This window comes from Helianthus annuus, chromosome 1 (genome assembly GCF_002127325.2).
Source record: "Helianthus annuus cultivar XRQ/B chromosome 1, HanXRQr2.0-SUNRISE, whole genome shotgun sequence".
Taxonomy (NCBI): Eukaryota; Viridiplantae; Streptophyta; class Magnoliopsida; order Asterales; family Asteraceae; genus Helianthus; species Helianthus annuus.
In genome coordinates, this window is record NC_035433.2 from 43,170,385 (window position 1) to 43,177,192 (window position 6,808).

The 6,808-nt window shown below is 37.1% G+C and overlaps 1 long non-coding RNA gene across 1 annotated transcript; it reads right to left on the reverse strand.

Annotated features, from left to right (window-relative positions):
* Positions 1-5,025: 5,025 nt before the first annotated feature.
* LOC118479623 lies at positions 5,026-5,474 on the reverse strand. Its single transcript, XR_004859746.1, has 3 exons — positions 5,381-5,474; positions 5,224-5,292; positions 5,026-5,141 (listed from the first exon to the last, which is right to left on the reverse strand). It is a non-coding gene; the product is annotated as an uncharacterized LOC118479623 (long non-coding RNA).
* Between the last annotated feature and the right edge of the window lie 1,334 nt (positions 5,475-6,808).

Consider the following 6,808-nt stretch of genomic DNA (forward strand, 5'->3'; position numbering starts at 1 on the left):
ACTTAACAATAATACGAGTCATATAGATCACGATGCAAAGATTGAGTATAGCGAAATAATATATGAAACGTTGATAAAACAAACATTCGAAATGAAACCACATGCGTAATAAACAATGCATGTGTAACATATGAATTTGTCAAGAACGAAGCAATTAAGCGTTCGTTATCATGAAATAAAATCTTTGTGATGCAATGGCCATTAGGGGGAGTAGAAATGCAAAAATCTACTCACTATATGCAAGAAGTCGAAATTTCAACAAAAGAAATGTAAGGACTTTACCTGGAATTTTCGTGCGATGACTGGTTGTTGAATGACACTACCATGGAACGTCGAACATAGCCTAATCGCCATAAATGAAATATGGGGAATGTGGAGACATGTGACTTCTTTTGCAGCACCAATAATTGTGAGTCTCATTAGAGTAAGTATCGATTGTTGTGAAATCCCAGTTAGACGTACCTCAGCGTGATTCGTGTCATTTGCAGGATGACGTGGAAAATTGCTGGATTTCGAGTAGTAATTATCTCGCTGACAGAATTAACATCATTGTTGTCGTGCCCAATCATGTTTTCCCAAGGCCTTTCCTCGAAAGTCGTTTGTGTGATATACTCTGACGTCCGCTGACGTATAGTTTACGTTTCACGTATTTTTGCACACTAGCGTTTCATTTCGCGTAGAATGTGATGTTCTCCGACATCTGTTGACATATCATTTGAGTTTCATGTATTCTTGTGCACTAGCGTTTTGTTCCGCGTAGGTTACCTGCTCAGGTAAGTAAGATAGCATAGACGGCATAATATAATGGTGTTTGCCCGAGTTGTTAGTCACGGTTTCTAAGTGAGGACCTCTAATGAGTTTCGACATAAGCTTTCCAAAGGTCCTAAATGCATGTTATCAAAACCCTCCAGGTTTTGCTTACTGTGGTAATCGTTTCGTGTATCGTGTATCAAACGCAACTCTTGTGCATGTTTAAAATCAAAACAGTTGACTCATTGTTCTTGGAAACGGTTGGAACCCATATTCGAGTCTTAGGTGTTCTGTATGTGCTCAAGTCTTAATAATCTAAGTCCCCAGAGGAAAGTGAGGTTAAAGCCTAGGTATCTCTACAGAAACCTAATTCGCTGAAACCTATAGCTCTGATACCAATCTGTCACACCCCGAAATATCAGAGCTGGCGTGACTGGACCGGTATCTTCATTGCACAGCGGAAGCAAAAAGCTAAGACTTCTAAACAATAAACGCCGCTAAGTACTAGAATTCCCATGGGTTCTCCTATTCCAACCGTGCCATATCTTTGAAAAGTAACATGAGAAAGAACATGCGAAAAAGTCAACATAAAGTTGAGCGAGTTCATAGTTTGTTTTGAAAAAGATTTAAAACAAATCTTTTTGATAACCAGTTTAAGTAATGTCGAGAGAATGTGTTAAAACCATTTTCTTTGGCATGTCATTTGAAAATCTTGTATTTGTATAAATTGTATAACCGTCAATGTCCGTGTACGACAAAGACAACATGCTCGCATGAGCCTATAACCCACCCTGTGCTAGCAAGTGCCTCGCCAAACCGTTTACTCAAGACGGTAGACTAGCAGGCGATTATAGTTCCAAATAGTAGCGAGGACTTCACTGTACAGTTCTAGAGACCCTATGGCCCTTAGTGAGTAATGTACCATCCAGCCCTAGTGACATTGGGCCTTTGCCCACGTCATTGGGCCTTTGACCTAGTGAACTATCCAGTCCTAGTGACATTGGGCCTTTGCCCTAGTGGACTATCCAGTCCTAGTGACATTGGGCCTTTGCCCTAGTGGACTATCCAGTCCTAGTGATATTGGGTCTTTGCCCACGTCATTAAAACTCATGCATGTTTCAAAAATCTTGTATTGTTGTAAAAACCGGTAAGTTCAGCATGAAATTTTCGTAAACCATTTGAGTTCGTTGAAATCCTGTTACGAAATGGTTTAGAAATATATATAGTTTTCGTTCATCGAAATATTGAATACTTTTGCGAAACTTGCATGTCTTTCCACCCCCGAAAACATTTATAAAAATGTAAAACAGTAAAATGTGGGGGTTATGAACTCACCTTGACATTCCTGTGCGAACTAGCTTAGTGTGATTCCGTGATGTCATTCCAACAATGTGAACTCGCTAGCGTACAACTAAGGCATTCCTAATCAAGGAATAATTATAAGTTTATATTTTAAACGTAGCTAAACTACGTGTCCGAGCTCTACCGAATCTTTAGCTAAACGATTCTAAGAAGATGTTATTATTTTGGCTTAGAATAACTCATCTATTGTTATTTGATCCCATTAAATCGGGATAGAAACTAGGTCTCGAAATCGACTTAGTTTCGGAGTGTTTAGGATATATATATATATATATATATACACATACGAAGTCGTCACGAATAGACATACGTATAAGGGGGCGTCTTGTTGTGTCGTATATGATACGGTAATATACCATTGTAGTTTTCGTAGGATGGAAATAGATAAATAAATATATATATATATATATATATATATATATATATATATATATATATATATATATATATATATATATATATATATATATTCGAAAACATGACATTGAAACGAATATAATCAACTATACTCATTTTATAAAATATATTCGTATTCTAGACGATCTAAATAAATATAAATAATTATATTTATTTTATATGATTTTCAAATACTAAACGTAATATATATGAATTCCGAATTCCGTCGGTTGAAATAAATATAAACGTTATATATACATTTTTATAAAAGCATAAGAACTAACGACCTTTGAAATAAATATAAACAATTATATTTATTTTATAAAAATTTTCGAGTCATCGTTAACTAGTAAAGCGTTCTTGTCGAGATATTATAAATTCAGTTCCTACGTGATAAAACGTCGCCAAAAGAAAGATACTTCTATATTTATTTTTATAAGAAAGCTTGGATTTCAACTAGTGTCGTTTTTAAGCTTTACATATGTTTTGGAATTCGGGTTTCTACTAAAAATCGGACAGAGTTTCCTCTGTTTTTGGAATAGCCCGACAACTTGAGTTGTCGTCATTTTGTCAAAATTCAACAATGTCGCAAACACTATATTTAATCAAGATATACCAAAACTTTTCGTCAAGTGTTGTAAAAATATAAGAACCAATCACTAAATATATTTGGTTCGAGCTCGGTTTCACGTAATCTAAACTATAAAATCTATAACTAATCAACGAAATTTCGCGTCGATTAAATGTTACCGGGTCTCGTGAGTTGACCGGGTGTTAACTGCTGTTGACCAAGTGTTGACCCGTGTGGACTCGGTTTGACCGGGCATTGACCTGTTGACCCGAACATGACGTTTGACTAACGTTGACCGGAACCGTAACAGTCCCGAACCTGAAATCCGTACCAGATTTGTCCCGAATCTCTTCAAATCAGAACCGAACCATGAACCGAACTGTGGTTGACCCGAAACTGGACTGTTGACTGTTGACCATGCTTGACCTGTTGTTGACCCGAGTTGACTCGGGTGTTGACCGAGTCAACCGGGTTTGACACGAAACGCAGCTGAGTTGACTCGTATCTAACCCGAACATCCAAACCAAACCCGAACCGACACCTGAGCCATCCCGGTCGTTGTCGGATGCCGTGAGCCACCAAGGCTGTCCCATCACGAGCTTTTTCAACCATAAATCACCGTCATCTTCCAAAACGATTCATCATCATCATTGCAGTAAATCATCATCAGCAATGATAGAAAATAAAAGAAAACAGGGGGGGTTGTGTTTACTAGGAAATCTTGTCAGAGCCAAAGCTCCACCACCGCCATCACCGCCGGTCGCCGCCGCCGTGTACGGTAAAGAGGGGCCGGCTCCCCTTCCTCCTGCCGCTTTCTCTTTCTCTCGCCATTCTCTCTCTCTCGAACCTCTGTAGCCGTCGTATGCCACCACTAGAGAGTGGTGGCCGACTGTTTTCTGATTTCGGTGGGAGTCGAGAATGAAGGGGGGCTAATGGGTGATTGTGTGGATGTCCTGCTAGTGGAGATGAACGAACGGAGAGGTCCGCCGGACGCCGGTGTTCGGCTCTGGTCATCGGACCTAGAGGATGGAGAAGGAGGGAGTATGGGGTGTTGGCTGTAGTCTGTGTAAAAGGAACTAGAGTTTCTTGAAGTTGAAGAAGAAAGAGAGTAGAGGGAAGAATCTGGATGGTGTGCGTGTTTTGTTTGTCTGAGTTTTCAAAATGAGAGGATAAGGTATAAGCACTCCTTTATACCTAGGGTTTTATCAAGTGGGTTGGGCCCAAGGCCCGTTAGCGCGTTTTAAGAGGCCCAATAAGAATCCAAAGACCGTTTTCAAACCCAATCATCGTAACATGTCGTAAGATAACATTTTAGAGTCAAAACACTCAAAATTTCGGCGGAAACTATTGTTTGACGCGTTCATGCGATTAGACGCGTTAAATCGCGTAAAAGCCTCGTCTGTCGTTTATCTTTAGTTTTTCAATCTGATTTTCAACTATGAATACTAAAATTCGAAAACAAAGCCAATTATATCATAATATATTAATATCGAGACGGAATTCGAATCTGGTGCTTTCGTTTTGTCGTTGATTGTCGGTGCGTTACTGTTTCCGCGTTTTTCGTTCACGTTAGCCTTTTGTGTCGTTCGAAAGCATAATCTTTTCGCAACACAAAATCCATTGATTTATATTTAAACGTATAAAATTCGTACTTGTCGGCGTGGTCAGTATTTTGTACGGTGCCAGTTCGTTATCGTGTATCGTTATGCAGTTTTTCTGAAAATCGCCATACGCGCACTGTAACGTCAGGTAAGCGTTCCTAGGCATTCCAATAGCCTAATTAAGTTAATTTGTGCCTTAAAAACTGTTTATTATCGCCTTAAACGTTGGTTAATCGCGTAATTAAGAGGCGTTAATTACCGGTTGTCACAAAAATCGTTTCATCATCAACTTGAACATTCGAGACACCAGCCTTTTTAAACTTTGTTGATGATAGAGATGTGCTTTCTTCAACTTCATACACGTCAGCAAGGTTACGTTTCAATTCCGAAGACGAAGTCTTAGAACAATCTTTAGATGTGCAATCGGGTGTGAAGCTATCACCAATAGAATCCACGGCATCCTGAATGATATATTCAAAATTAGAAAGTATATAAAATGTTTAAAACATTTGGTATTTTGTAATATTAACTTAAAATACATACCTTTAGAGCAAAAGGGTTTTGAGTTGACATATCACTAAGTGAAACATCAGCAGCCGCCTCGTCCACACCCTACAATTCAAAAAATAATAAGGCTAGGCACAACAAAACTAATAAATCTCATAACATAACTTTAATTCAAAGGTTTGTAAGTATTAACCTGATCAGCTGGAATTCGGCTCTCCAATGACTCAATGATTGCTGCATCATTCACCAACTTATGGACAGCATAACCATCAATATGGTTGTCAATATTGAATTGACTAATTTGAATCTTGAAGGCAAACTTCATATCATTCAAAGATTTAAACTGACAGGGAATGGTTTTCTCTTCCAAAGATGCCTAATATACATGAATCAAAATTTATTGAAAAGAACATAGAAATAAGATTTAAACATTAATAATATGTAACTTGTATACGAATTTAAAGAAAGTACTAATGTGAAATACGTTACCTGATCCACTTTACACTTCTCAAGCAACTGAATTGCTGTCATACCCAACATTTTTCTAGCTTCACGGTCGAACAAAGTCAAAGAGGCAATAACTGCATAATCTTGTACTCTTATTGGAATCCTAAAACTAAATGCACAAAAAGTGATTCATATAATAAATACATTTTACATTCCTAAAGTAAGATAAAGTAATCATAAATATAATATAATTACAATAATATTAGTAACTTACATCGGCGTCGCAGCCACAACCTCCTTAGGACAATCTTGATTTGAGCAAACTAAAACCTGTTTAAACTTCGGTTCTTCAGCACCGTCTTCAGCATCCTCAATGACCATAGTTGTCTCAACCTTCCGAGTGCACTCCTCACAACCAAGGTAGTACCAATCATCTTTATCATCCACACCCATGATCGTACCAAGAACTATGACCTCACAAGGATGAAATTATATGTAAGACATTAGAGTTATAAAAATGAATTTTTGAAACAAATTTTGTGTAATGTATTTATTTAAAATATTAAAAAGTAGACACAAACCTTATCCATGAGCATAATATCACGGAAATTGGAAAACAGATGCTTCACTAAAAAGTCATCCGCAACGCTTATGCTTCCAGATGAACCAATTGATTTTTGACCATTAGAAGATGTTTTACATATCTTCTCAACAAACCTGATTACAATAATGGAAGCAAAAAAATTTAACAACATCAATAAGTAGTTCATATTATTTTAGAAACTGTTTACTTTGTTCTAAATAAACGAATCTCCTCTATGTCAGCATTGATAAACAACCTTGTTATATGGAAAGCATTAGATAGCGTCGTCTTCCCCATGTAAAAAAAATTAATATCAGATATTAGGATATTCAACTTCGTAAATGATATAAAAATTTTATAAAATTAAAAAGGTATTTAATGATTTGATACCTTTATACTTGTTGAAACTACCAAACTGCACAAGCAGAACAATATGAACTTCTTCTTTATGACTCTGAATGTAACCAAACATCTCATCGCAATACTCATCCCATAAAGTGCAGTTTAACTTGATACCCCTACATAAATACAAAATAAACATATCAGAGGATATCATGTAATAAAAAAGATACTTGACAATACAGTTACAAT